Consider the following 15266-nt stretch of genomic DNA (forward strand, 5'->3'; position numbering starts at 1 on the left):
GAAAGATGTATTGTGCTCATGTAACAAGGGTTTGGTAGCAGGGGACCTGCACGGATGGTATCTGTGAAAAGAACCCAGAAGCTCCCCCATGTCAGATCAGAGCCAGTTTCAGACTGCTAAGAAAGGGACCCGCCCCTGTCAAAAGCTGAGCAAATGAGCTATGCTGATTGTACCTCTATGAGAACAGATTTAAGAAAAGGAAAAAAAAAAAAAAAAAAAGTAAAAGAAAACACCTTCTGTGCAACACCAGCTGGGAGAGCAAGGAGTGAGAAGCAGCCCTGTCAGCCCCCAAGGTGAGTGCAGCAGGAGGGCAGAAGGTGTTCCGGACACACAGCAGCAATTCCCCTGTGGCCTGTGGAGAGGCCCCTGGTGGAGCAGGCTGTTCCCCTGCAGCCCATGGGTCCCACATGGAGCAGATCTCCACGCTACAGCCCCCCCATGGGTGGAGGAGCCCCCGGTGGAGCAGTTGGATGTGGCCTGGAGGAGGCTGCGGCCCATGGAGAGCCCCCGCAGGAGCAGGCCCCGGGCCGGATCTGCAGCCCGTGGAGAGGAGCCCACGCAGGAGCGGGGGTCTGGGGGGAGCTGCCGCCCACCCGTGGGGGACCCGTGCTGGAGCAGTTTGCTCCTGGGGCATGGACCCCGTGGTACGGAGCCGTGTGGGAACAGTTCCTGAAGAGCTGCTGCCTGTGGGCAACCCCTGCAGGCTCAGTTCGGGAAGGACGGCATCCCGTGGGAGGGACCCCATGGGGAGCAGGGGCACAGAGGGACTGTGAAGGAGCGACAGAGAGGAAGGGTCAGGGACTGACCGCAGACTCCATTCCCTCTGCTGCTTGGGGGAAGGAGGTAAAAGAGGGTGAATGCAGGGAAGTTTAGTTTTTTGTTCTCACTTTTTGTTCTCACTGCTTTAGACTGTTACTAGTAATAGGAAATAAAATACATTAATCTCCCTATGCTGAGTCTGGTTTGCCTTAACAGTAATTCTCTAGTGCGCTCCCTGTTGTTACCTCAGCACATCAGCTTCTTCTTTTTTTTTTTTTTTTTTTTTTTTTCATCATACTTTATCTTCCTGTTGTTTTGAGGAGGGGGAGTGAGAATGAGTTGTGATGGACTGTATCTAACCATCAATGTAAAACCACCACAAAAGAACAAGGTGAACATATATTACTTGTATTTTCCTTAAAAAATTAAGAGGGGAGAAGGGGTAAATAGAATATCATAGCAGAAGGAAACAATATGTTACTGCTGCAGGTGGGATACTTTTTTTTTTTTTTCTTTTTTCTTTTTTTTTCCTGGTAATATTTAGGAGTCAATGAAGCTTATATATACACAAATAAAACTCCCAAGGAGCCAGAAGTGATACTAGGAGCTTTCATTCTCTTATCCTCAGAACCTTGTTTCTGTAATAGTCATGAGGCTGCTTAAAGAGACAGAAAGCAAAACAGAGCTGAGAGCATCCAAGAAAGTGACAGAGATAATGGAAAAACAATGTACATGAGCTTGCCTGGCTTCTGCAGTGAACCCTGAGCAATTCCAAGTTGTATTTTAAACTGAATGCAAAACCAGCAGGACTTTTTGAGATCAAAGGCTGCAAATTCATGGTTATGAAAAATGTAGATATGCTACTATGCTTGTAGCTAAAGCTTCTTAAAATCTAATTTCTGGCATGTGTTCCCCAACTCTTCCCTTGGTCAAATTACAGGGTACAAGCAGGGCAAAAAAGACAATCTTCAAATTACATCTAATTGTGTAAAAACGTCTTGTGTTTCCCTAACCAATACCATTTAATTGCATCTGTTTAAAAGGAGAGATCTGGTAGAGGAAGTTAAACATATATCTGATTTTTTTTTTTCCAGCTCTATGAGAGGAGCAATACTGTGGCAAATGGCTGGTTCTTTAAAATGTTATGACTTTTTCTCAAGTATAAGAAGGTAAAAATTATAACAATTTTAGGTGTAAAATTAATCATTTCTAGGTAATATTATTTCACCTCTGATTCTAGAAGATTCTTTTCCAATGAGTTTATTTTGGTAAGCCACTATCCATCATGTTAAGCCACTATCCAGGGTATTTGAAACGTCATGGCAGTCTGGTGAAGTACCCACTGACTGGAAGAGGGAAAGCATAACCCCCACTTTAAAAAAAGGAAAAAAAAAAAAAAAGTCACAAGTAACTGCAGGCCAGTCAATCTCACCCCTGTGCCGAGCAAGATCATGAAACACATACTCCTGTAAACTCTACTAATGTGCATGTCAAATAAGGAGGCTTCACTAAGAGCAGATTGTGCCTGACAAATCTGGTGGTATTCTATGCTGGGGCTACAGCACTGGTGGATAGGGGAAGAGCAACTGACATCTATGTGGACTTATTCAATGCATTTGACACTGTCCTCCATGACATCCTTGTCTCTAAATTGGAAAGACATGAATTTGACGGGTGGACCACTATACAGGTAAGGAATTGGCTGGATGGTCAAGCTCACAGAGTTGTGGTCAATGGCTCAATGTCCAGTTGGAGATCAATAACAAGTGGTATTCCTCACAGGTTAGTACTGAGACCTGAGTTTAACATCTTTGTCTGGACTGTGTTTAACATCTTTGTCAGCGACATGGACAGTGGGATCAAATGCACCTTTATTCGAGCTTGCCTATAACAACAGGGTATGTGGTGCAGTTTACACACTGGAGGAAGAGATGTGATCTAGAAAGACCTTGACAGACTTGAGAGGTGGTCCTGTGCAAAACTCATGAACTTCTACAAGGCCAAGGTCTTGCATTTGGGCTGGGGCAATCCCAAGCACCAATACAAGCTGGGCAGAGAATGGATTTAGAGTAACCCTGAGGAGAAGGACCTGGGGGTGTTAGTTGATGAGAAGCTCAACATGAGTCAGTAATGTGCGCTTGCAGCCCAGAAAGTAAACCATACCGTGGGCTGCATCAAAAGAAGCATGGCCAGCAGGTCTATGGAGGTGATTCTGCCTCTCTGCTCTGCTCTCGTGAGACCCCACCTAGAGTACTGCATTCAGATCTGGGGTCCCCAGCACAAGAAGGACATGGACATATTAGAATGAGTCCAGACATGAGTCCAACAAAGATGATAAGGGGGCTGGAACACCTCTCCTGTGGAGACAGGAAGAGAGAACTGGGGAAGTTTGGCCTACAGAAGAGAAGGCTCCAGGGAGACCTTACAGCAGCCTTCTGGTACTTAAAGGGGGCCTACAGGAAAGCTGGGGAGCTATTCTTTGTCAGGCAGTGCAGTGATAGGACAATGAGTAATGGTATTCCTAAAAAAAAGGTAGATTTATATTAGATATTAGATATTAGGAAGAAGTTATTTACTCAGAAGGTGGTGAGGCACTGGCACAGGCTGCCCAGAGAAGCTGTGGATGCCCCATCCCTGGAGGTGTTCAATGACAGGCTAGATGGGGCTTTGTGCAACCTGGTCTGGTGGGAGGTGTCCCTGCCTATGGCAGGGGTTGGAATTAGATGATCTTTAAGGTCCTTCACAACCCATTTTGTGATTTATATTTCTATGATTTAAATATATTTACACCATTTTTGTTTAGAAATCCATCCATATCCAGTGATTATAGTCCAGTAATATACATGTAAGTTTATCTTTAAGGTTACATCAGGGATAGCAGGTTCATATCAGCGACTATGTTTTGATTTATATTGGAAGGCACTCTGTGCATGCAGACTATATTCCTTTTGGATGAAACTAAATTAGAAGATCTACTTCAAGACAATTCTCAAACCACCAATGTGCATTCAATCCATTAATCAATACCAAGACTAATTTAAAATAAATGCCCTGGAAAACATAATTGTGTAGATTTCAAACTGTCTTCACAAACTTTCACTTTCCAGATCTCCCTCTGCTGCACCACACTGCTTTTTTAAGAAAGACTCAGTCCTTGGATAAAAACTCACTATATGTAGAAGATTCTTATCTCATATCCTATTCCTCTTGAAAGTCATTCTGCCATTTTGTGTCATGCTTTCTGATTTTATCAGTTCTAGGGATGCCATCAGGATATGCCAAACTCTGCTATTTAAGCAAACAGTTAAGATCTTATCTTATTAGATCAATACATATAAAGGACCAGATACTACTTCCATTTAATTCAAAAAAAGAGTTTACTATTGATTTTCATACATGTAATACGGGCCTTCAGAATGAGAATATTTCTGATTTCTCATTTAAATGTTAATGATTAAAAATAGAGAAACTGAACTGAAGGAAACACAGCAGAAAGTATAATGTTCTCTCTTATCTGAAGAATCAATGCAGCAGGGTCAAATAACGAGAATCTAGATAATCTGAAAAATTAAAATATATTAATATTAATCTTTGTTAGAACGTAACCATGAAATGAAATTTTTTGCTAGAAGAATAAAAGCAAAATAGCGGAGGTCTGTGTAAAATCTTCCTTTAGGAAATAAGTAATCCTACAGTTCATATTTCAGCACTTGCTTAATACTTTTGGACTTTAGTGGCTTAGGTAAGGGACAAGGAAAAGTTCCTTTGGTAAGGGACAAATTCTTAATTAGGGCCTAGCTATCTTTAATTCTGTGAATTTTCAGGCTTAGGCCAAAACCTATGACAAACAATATAAATTTATTCATTTATTTATTTATTTTCATCAGAATCAACATGCTTTGGAAAAGGCAGATGGAATTTAATCTATGTCATTTGTTATTCAGGGGTGTTTCAGTCCTCTAAACATAGAAACACATCATTGAGGCAGCGATATTACAAACTAGAATGTCTAAAGTACATTAACTACTGAAACATGTATTGCTAGTGAAATGCATACGTCACATAAGAATGAAAATACTGTTCCTGGAATATGTTGTGATATTTAATGAAATAGCTAGATCATTTTTGAAAGAAAAAGGAGGCTGAAGATAAAATGAATCACATTATGAATCTCACATATTGCCTGCTGGACCAAATATATTACCTGTTTTGTCAGCTGTAAACCACAGGACTGTCAAGTGGCCAAACACACTGGATGAAATTTAAAATATTTGATGAAGTACAGACATTAGGGCATATACGCTGAGGTCAGGAGTTTGCAAGACAGTTGCTTGCTATCATTCATTTATTCTCAAGTTTGGCCTCCTCTTGGAGTTCCCTGCTCTCACCTGGTTTGTGACTGGCAAACCTTTAGATACTTTTTTAAGAGTAAAGACAAGAGTTTTGAAGGGGTAGATACAGATGTTAGTGGGAAAAAAAAAAAAAAAAAAAAAAAAAGAGGTGATTTCTGAAGGCTATTCTATTTGAAAACATTAAATAAGAAGGTCAGGTGATCATTGATGATAAGTGATTGTTGCATATAACTAGGCCTGAAGCAGCCCGACTAGTTACAAAAATTACTTTGTAGGCTGCCAAAGAAATAATTGAACCTATTGTTTTATAGAAAGCAGGGAGGAAAATGATCAGCTCCTGTTCAGTGACTCCAATGTGCATGCTCTGTTAGGATTACATGAGAAGATACAGCTCAGTTTGCAGGTGATAGATCTGATGTGGTATCTAGGACATGTCCTTGGCTCTCTTGCTGTGCATATGGAACTAATAATTTAGACGGGTTTCTCTTTGAAAGCTTAATGGAAACATTTAATTTGATCTTGAAGGGGAATCTATGTACATCTATCCAAGTCCTAGTACTTTATATTGTTTCAGGGCTGAAATTTCAGCTCTTGATTTATACTTTTATTTGGCTCAGTATGTGTTTTTTGCATTGTGCTGTTATGCTATATACAGTTAGGACTATGCTAGCAATGAATATTGTTAACTCATAATAGAACCTGATTGTTACTAATGGAGAATACTTTTTACAAAATTAAAATTAATTAGATACAGTTGTCTATGGCATATGTTTCTTCTAGACCATTAAAAAAATGTAAACTTCAGGCAATTTTCTATCATACTTTAGAGATTTTGAAGAAGTTTTGTTTGATTGATTTTTGTTTGTTTGTTTGTTTTGTTGTTGTTTGTTTTTTGTTATTGTTGTTGTTGTTTGTTTTGTTTTGTTTTTCATACACTTTTGTAAAACCCTGTCAGAATAATTGCTACACAATTCTGAAGACATTCATGTGGGGACCAGTATCTACCCATCCAGAGGTATATTGTTTCCCCTTCAGAGCATGAAAGAATAAATGGAAAAAATGGTCTTGCTACAAACAGAAAACTTTCATTAATGTGTCAGAAATCCAGCTTTCCTTCAATTGAAAATTGTGTTAAACACAGGAAACTTTCAACAGTAAACCATAGTATAAAGAAGTAATCTTTTGTAGAGAACATCAGCTGAAATAAAATAATTTACAAATTGACAGGACACTTTACCACTCCACAGTCACAGATTTAAAAAAAAAAAAAAAAAAAAAAAAAGAACAAAAGAAAAAAAAAAGAAAAAAAAAAGGAATGAAAAGAATGAAAGGCCAAGTGAAAGAGCAAGCTGAAATAGAAATTAATCCAATGTAATCAGGAGAGGAGGGGAGGGGACGGGGGACAGTGGCTGAAGAAATGCCTCAGTGACTGACAGATGTGTGGTAGAGCTGCTTTGTGTCTCTGAGGCCACCTTCCAACATAAAAAATGTTCCCATACTAAGCATTTCATCAGGAGGAATAACAGATGGCCTCTTTCTTCCTCTGTCCAGAATACTGTAATTTTATCAGTAAAAGGATGACTGAAGACATATTACTATCTGTTTCTTGTAGGTTGCTTCAGAGACAGCTGTTGCTGTTCTCCTACGAGAGAAGAAAACAGGACTGCTTGTAGAATGTCTATCATCTTGGGTTACAAGGTCACAAAGATGGAGAGTCAGAATCATACATTTTGAACCTCAGTCGCTCATATGACTGCTGCTCTCTTCCTGTCTGGAGGCTCTGATCTTACTTGGGGTAGATGTATCAGGTATCTTGTTTGCCAGGTCCTCTTCATCAATATACGACTTGTAGAGCCTCACACAGGTATTGATACATGATGTGCTGTCCCAGATTATGATAGATTCAAGCAGAAGTGTCAAAATAGTTTTTCTTCCTTCCTCTGAGGACAGGAAGCTACCTGTATATTTAGTATTAATCAGAAGGAACATCCGTCAGACAGAGCATATAGAAACTACCTCAAGTTCTTAATACATCATACAGCATTTCAGATAGGGAGAAGAAATGCAACATCGAATGGATAACTTTGTCATGTCATGTACTCCCTAGCACCTAACATCATTCTCCCCATATTTTTTGCTGTTTAATCTGTGTATGCAGAGGTGGACTTACCAGCAAATACCTAGCATAGCATTAGAGTCTCCTCTCCCACTCTTCTCCCAGTGCTTATGCCTTGGAAGACTGTAGGATAAGAGAGTAGACAGATAAAGCTGTTGAGGAATGCTCTTTACTTTGGAGTTTTTGTTTTCTTTTCTTTCTTTTCTTTTTTTTTTTTTTTTTTTTTAATATTTAGGAAAAGAAGGTGTAGACTAATTATAACATATTCAGGGAAACAGAGAATAATGAAATTCCTTAGAAAATACAAAGTTTCAGGTAACTTGGAGTAGTTTGCCTTATAGAGAATTATCTGCTTGATTTCCTAAGAATGTGAGTCAAATTTGGATGAACAGGGAGAAAACTAAGGAGTAGTTAGCTGGTATTTTTCTAGTAATTCACAGAAGACTGAAGCTCACAGCAAGAAATTCTTAAAGATATATATTTTTTCACATTATTTTTCATTTAGATAGCACTGTGGATTGCAGGATGACAACATGCAGGACCCTTGACGTAAATGGTACAAGATAATTCCTGTGTATCTTCTCTCAGACTTTTATGTTGGAGCATGGTAATCTTTAAATTAGAAATGGAGAACGGTGGATTAATTTCGCTTTGAAAGGAACTGTGACCTCAACCACTTACTGGAAAGGTGAGTTAGAGTCACTGGCCTACAAATTCAGATATCTGTACTGTGTCTCTGTAAAGTTACGAGATTAATCTTGGCAACAGAGTTGAAGACATCGTGAGAATTTTGTTTGTCTTTCCCTCGTAGCCTCAGTACTCTGTAAAGTAGTGGATTACAGTCCCCACAGACTGTAGCTAGTTGTCTTCAAAGTTCAGGTTTGCCACAACAACATTCCCTTGACATGACATTTAGAAGAATGCTAAAGTCCATCTATCAAACTTCTATGTCTTTTCTAGGTTGGTATCAGGAGGAAAAAGAAGTGATGCTTTTACCCAGCAGGGGCAGTTAACTACCACGATCATTCTTTCACTCTCCCTCAAAGGAGAAAGGGAAAATATGATGGGAAGTGCTCAAGGGTTAAGATAAGGACAGGGAGATCACTCAGCAATAATCCTCATGGGCAAAACAGACTCAGCATAGGGAGATTAACATAATTTCTTGCCTATCACTAGATGGACTAGAGCAGTTAGAACTAAAAGCAAAATAAAAACATCTTCCCCCATCCACCCTCTTCCACCCCAGAGTAGCACAGAGGAACAGGGACTGGGGGCTGTGGTCAGTTCCTGATGCTTTATCTCTGCTGCTCCCTCAGGGTCCCTCTGTGCTCTTGCTCCCCATGGGGTCCCTCCCACAGGATGCCGTCCTTTCCGAACTGAGCCTGTGGGGGCTGTCCACAGGCAGCAGCTCTTCAGGAAATGCTCCCACACGGCTCCATCCCATGGGTCCATCCCCCAGGAGCAAACTGTTCCAGCATGGGTCCCCCACAGGTGGGTGGCAGCTCCCCCCAGAGCCCCCCACTCCTGCTTGGGCTCCTCTCCACGGACCGCAGCTCTGGCCCGTGGCCTGGTCCTGCAGGAGCTCTCCATGGGCCGCAGCCTCCTCCAGGCCACATCCACCTGCTCCACCACTCATTGGCTTGGCTCTGTCCAGTGGCAGGTCCGCTTTGGAGCTGTCTGGAGCTGGCTCTGATCTGACACGGGGCAGTTTCTATGCTCTTCTCACAGAAGCCACCCTTGCAGCCCCCCTACAACCAAGTCTTTTGCCACATAAACCCAATAGAAGAAGTAACAAGTTTTCAGAAATATAATTCTGTAGAATCAGCTATAGTGTTTTAAATTTTCAAGCCTAATAAAACTTGCCACATTGCACTACAGCTAAATCAAATAATCACAAAATTAAAATTAAAATTAAAGAAGGGACCTCTTCAGATCATCAAACCCAACTCCCTGATCAAAATTCAGGACAGTGTCCAGTGAGGTTTTGAATATCTCCAATGGTGGAGACTCCACATCCCCTTTTGGGCAACTTGCTCCCGTGTTTAACCACCCTTACAGTAAAAATGTGTTTTCTTGTGATCAGATGCATTATGATTATTATTTTTTAATTATTATTAATTCCTTTTTGCTATATCACAAGATTTTGGTTTTCACCAAATCTTTTTCCCTCATCTTCATTTCTTCCAAATAGGCATTTACACACATGGTTAAGATCCCCCTGAGCCTTCTCTTCTCCAAGTTGAACAGTGTCAGTTCTCTCAACCTTCCCTGATGAGACAGATATTCCAATCCCTTATGCATCCTCAACTCTAGGGGATTTTGTTGCTGTTTATGTTTGTTTACATGTTTGTTTACATTTCTAAGACATATAATCAATCATGAAACACCATCATTGGGAAATGATGCTTCCCTCTGTTTCTAGTAAGGCATGCAACATTTACTTCTGTCAGAAGCTTCTTTGCTATACTGTACCACTAAGAATTTAAGTTGGCAAATGAATGGAAAAAAAAAAAAAGAAAAAAAAAGAAAAAAAAAAAACACATATACAATGTTTTCCTATTTGATAGCAAAGGAGCAAACAAGCATATATAGGTATACTCAGAGAAACTACTACTTTTCTGGAGTTTTTTTGTTTGTTAGTTTTTGTTTGTTTGTTTGTTTGTTTGTTTTTCAGGTAAAACCTGGTAATTGACTGTATACTTCTCAGTGAAAAAGTATCAGATGGACCAATTTATCAGCTGAGGAGTGGGAATCTTCTCTGAGAGGAAAAAAACTTCAAGCATGTCTTCAGCTTGTGATCATGTAAAGTTACATGAAAGTGTTTTTTCAGTAGTTTTGGATGGCATTTATGTACTGTTTCACTGAGAAAGTAACATTTTTTAGTGGAGTGGAAATTTCATTTATTTCCCCCCAAAACACAGTACTCTGTGAAAGCAATTTGAGTCAAAAATATCTGTATGTAGAATAATAGCCTTCCTACCCACAAACTACATTGCAGTACTTGTGACTGTTCTGAAGAAAATTCTTAATTCATCTTGGTTTTTAATCATCTTGGTTTTGATTTGCCACATACATGTAATCCTCATAGTTCTAATCATGTAGAGGCTTTGTACTTCTATGCACTTCTACGAATAAATGTGTTCTTGTTAGATGGAAAAATGGTTTTATTCTTTAATGCATGTGTGCTTAGAGTATTGGATGCATACCTTATGGAAAACTCAGATTAAGTTAATTGCTTAATTAGTTAATTTAATAAGTAAATATTAATTATCATTAATTCATTTACTCTGAGAGCAACTGTATCTATGCAAAACCACCTTAAAACAAAGCTAATTCTTTAGAGAAAAAAGTAAATTATGCTTTTGCTAATAGAGTTTGCCATATTGTCTCAAGCTAGGCTAAAATGCAGCAAGAGAGTAAGCCCAAGAGTAAATATGATTTGTGGTTTATTTTATTAGTGTTCAAAGATTATCCTGTTAGGTGGAGAATATTTGCTAAGGAAAATTGATCCTGTTAATTTATCTTTGTTTATAAAACATTAGAGATGATGTTTAGATCATATATTAACATATCATCCATAATATGCAAGAACCAGATGCTCATGTTATGCTTTTAACTGCGATTGCTTGCTCTTAAAGCTTCTTTTTATGCATTTTTACTTTTATGGAAGGTAACAATTAAACTTCAATTATAAGTTCATTCTGAATTGTCTTTATTTTTTTTTCTTTTAAATTAAAGATATTTTTCCCTGTGTGTATATATATATATATGTATATGTATAAATTCCTTTCTTAATTTGCTTTGCTGTCTGTGTCACTGCACACTCCCCTAATTTACAGTTTTTAGGGATGGAATATGCGCCTTGCTGAACTTTATGGTCATTTGTCAAATCTCATTTTGGGTGTCACCTAGTGGAGGAGTACAGAGGACATTTCCTGCAGCAATGGGTGTAAATACAGTAATATGGCAGGGCCAGTTGCATCATTATACCTACTCCAAAATTCTAGAAGCATAGCTGTGAGAAACTGAGGAAAAGTAGTCTAAATTGCCTAGTCCCGCATGATAGGCCAGGCAGTTTTCATGCCTGTTTTCATCAGCATTGCAACTGAATGCAAAACCCAAATGATGAACGCGTATCAACACCTCTGATTCTCACACATTACAAATATTTGGGAAATCGATGTACTTTAACATTGACAGGGTTACTCCCACGGGTTTTATTTAAGGAGTACTGTTGCTACTGATGACAGGAAAGCACAGCTAGGAATCAGCTTGTGGAAAAAAAAAAAAAAAGGCCAAAAAAAAAAAGGTTAAATGAGTGAAAAATAACCCTTTCCACATACTTTTCACTGGACAATTCCAATACCTTAGCGCAAGCTATACAAATCAGTGATTCATCCAAGGCCTGGAGAGCCTGTGGCAGTGTGAGAGGCTGAGATACTGAAGCAAGAACTGACACAGTTCTCTAAATAAATGGGAGGCTATTTTTCAGCCTCCCTTTACGTGAAGTTGCAGATTATGGTGATCCTGTAGAAAAACTAAGAGCAAAACGTTGTCCAATCTGCAATCTACAGATAGCAGCATCAAATCAACAAATAAACTGCATTTATTTCCTGCCACTGGCTCTACCCCTTTGGATCACCCATGCAATTGAAAGTGGATGTGAAAGTCCATCCCAGTCCTGAAACTCCTCTGGATATTCCGCAGATCCAAACAAATTGTTTTTGGTCACATTACACCCTAACTTTTATGTCCTGCAACATTAAACCACATTGATGAGTCTGGAAAAAAGAGGAAGAGAATTAGAGGTCATATAGGCATGAGAATAAAATTTAAAAATAAATAAATAAAAAAATAAAATAACCTCTATTTTTTTTATGTCTGTAAGCACAATTTTTATCTGAAGAGAAAAAAATAAATTCAATTTACCTTAGATATTTTTTTTAGCTGTTCTGTGTGTTCATAGTGATTAGTTTAAAACTTGTGCTGTCCATTTGTGCATAAATGCACTTGAATTGATTTTAATTAAAAAACAGCTTTAATAACTGGTTTATGCTGCTGAAAAAATAATTGGTTTTCAGTAAAATATTTATGTATGAAACTTACTGCTTTATTAAAATGAGTATATTGTGCATGGAACTACTTTTGCCCAATTCTCCAAGATCTTTTAAATCCAGATCTTCTGATTACTCAGGTGACTAATCCTAATCCCATCCAATTAAAAGGTACTATATGTGAGAAGTACTGTGGAATGGAGATTTCAGCCAGTTTCACATCTACTTAACATACAGCACTTTCCTAGACATAAAAGATTTACTCATATTGCTACAATAAGCAGTATCATAGTATTTTAATACAAAAACTCTCCCGCAGGACTGAATGTGAGAACCTCTTCAAAATGATTCACTTCTTCTTCAGAATCTCTTTCTTTACTCATTTTATCTAGAAGACATATTAGTGGGATGATGGATTTGTGCAAATAAAATCAGCCCAGAAACTGAATCCAATGATCCAGAGAAAGAAGACTGACAGGGTGAGAGGAGAAAGGTAGTCCCATGAAAGGCTGAACTCACGCACTTCATATTTTATCCCTCAGGATCTCATTACTTCTCACTTTTACCACCTTTATGCCATGATGCTATGCTGAACCCTGTTTGCATTGTGGTGTTGCCCCTCCATCCAGCAGAAACAGACCACATTGCTTTTGACAGCACTGGAGGTGACAGGGTTCAGTGAAGACAAGAGATGGAGTATCATTTGTGGTTTGTTTGAGAGACAGGAAAGCTAAACTTGGTGCTCTTGGTGCAGAGGAGAACGACAAAGAAGGGAGGAATCTGGAGACACCTTTATTGTCAGATAAAATACATCCATTGACTCACCATGGACAGTATTGGTTTCTACAGACTTCAGTGCAAACAGAAATCTGGGGAATCTTATAGTATCTTTTATAGTATTCAGACAACCCCTGAAACAATTCCTCCTTTCCATAAGGAACAGAAAACGTACATTTAGGGGCTTCACATCTGATCAGGCTGAAAAGTTATCTCAACATGCATAAGAGAAAGTATCATTGCTTTGAACTCTTGAATCCTGAGACTCTGTAGCCATTAATAGAACATAACAAGTCATTATCAAGGTAAGTTGATGCACAAACCTGCTAAGGCAGGTCTGCAGATCTGTTGGCCACTATTTGCCAGGACATTGTACAGCCAAAAAGGAATTCTGTAAAGTAATTAAATGTATAAAACATAATAGCAATCTCCTTGGCTTCTGAGACCAGCAAAAGTAGTTGTTATTGCTAGGCAATTTTCAGAATTGTATAGTTCCCAGTCTCATTAGCCAGAAGTAAAAGAGAAGGTATGAGACCATAAACGTTTACAGAGCAAACCTTTTCATTTAGTTCAGTTGATGCTCTTTTCTTCAGTGCTATTTCTTAAAATCTCACGTAGGAAATTACGTTCCTCTAATTTAACAGCAAAGTTTCCCCAGATTTCTATTTCATGAATGAATCTTTTGGGTAGGAAAGGTATTTACTCCCTTCATAATGAGTGCACCTGATTATGGACATCGATGAAATACTGAACTCAATCATGTTTTTCTGCATAATTTTATAAAGCTAAAATATTTTTTGTGAGGTCAAAATTGTGATTCTGGATTCCCAACTAGTTAGGTTAAGGCTGTGTGTCTGTGATATTGAAGGGATAGGGACAATTCTCTTGAAACGTGTCAGCTGAGCTTTACCTATGCTTAGCAAAACCAGCAATTAGCAAGGCTTTTAGAAGAGAAGAGTTCTCTTAGGCTCCTTTGTTCCTTTGTCCTTAAGTTCCCTTAAGTACTTTAGTTCTGTGCCACAATAGAGAGATGTTGTTTTTCTTCTGTTCTCAACAAACATTACAGTTCTTCATGGTATAGCTGAGCTGAGTGTTGATTTCTGAAGCTTTCGCCAGAAGATGTTTAATAATACTGTCACTCCAAGTGTATCCATGCCATGACAGGTTCTGACAAGGTGCAGAATATGGGACAGGTGTGAATTTACCATCTGCACTACTACTGCACTTCTGAGCCAGTGAGACTAGGAATTTAAACTAAATGAAAGACCTTAGGAGTGAAAGTCGCAGCATACCTTGTTCTTGAATCTATTTTGATACAGAAAAGCATTTCAGTCATATAAAATTGGGAAAAGAATGTATGTCTTTGTTTCCCTGTCTTTTATACTGCATGCATCCAGATCCAATAACAGCTTGAAGTTTGTCTGCAGACATACAGTGTAGACATTTGTTAATATCCACATACCTGTGTGTTATCCTAGAAAACAGCAGATGAACTTTCACATTTTGTCATTGCCAACTTCCAGCATAGTGGCAGTTAAATGTGAGCCAAATAGGTTATGGGAGAAAGGAACTGTTTTTAATTAATCTGTTCGTGCCTAATGGGGGATTTGTGGCTAGAAAAATTGTCTAAGAATTTAAATACTTGCATGGTCTTCTGGCTCTGCTATTAACTCACCTTGGCAAATATTGGCGAGTAAGAGCCAAATTCTTTGATCACCCTTATTTTAGGAGTTGCTATTCTTAAGATTAATCGTTTGGCTTCAGAAGCATAATACAAAGCACCTTAACTAGGCAAATACAGTTGAGGACTAAACACACAATGATACCAAATACTTATTTACTGCTATAACCTATAATAGCTAATTTTGAAGAGTGAACCTATGTAAGTGAATAATTTCATATCATTGGGAGTTTTATGACAGGGAACAGGAAAGATTTTGTAGACAGGAAAGCATCTGACCAAACAATTAATTTAGGAAGACTACATGTCTATTCACTGGGGATTGAGAGCATGTGTTTGACCCATGACAGTAACCACATATGTGGTACATGGAATAATCATGCCAGAAGGTCTCCTAAGGATCTTTTATGGGAAGATGCCACATTTAAAATAAAAATTTAAAAAAAAAAAAAAAAAGAAAGAAAAACGAAAATGAAATAGAAATGAAATAGAAATAGAAATAGAAATAAAAATAAAAATAAAAATAT

At 38.5% G+C, this 15266-nt stretch overlaps 1 long non-coding RNA gene across 1 annotated transcript; it reads left to right on the forward strand.

Annotated features, from left to right (window-relative positions):
• The first annotated feature begins 200 nt into the window (after positions 1 to 200).
• LOC311433071 lies at positions 201 to 7891 on the forward strand. The gene is made up of 3 exons (XR_014690546.1): positions 201 to 293; positions 6724 to 6919; positions 7733 to 7891. It is a non-coding gene; the product is annotated as an uncharacterized lncRNA (long non-coding RNA).
• The last annotated feature ends 7375 nt before the right edge of the window (positions 7892 to 15266 follow it).

Source organism: Aythya ferina (genome assembly GCF_964211825.1).
Source record: "Aythya ferina genome assembly, chromosome: 2".
NCBI lineage: Eukaryota > Metazoa > Chordata > Aves > Anseriformes > Anatidae > Aythya > Aythya ferina.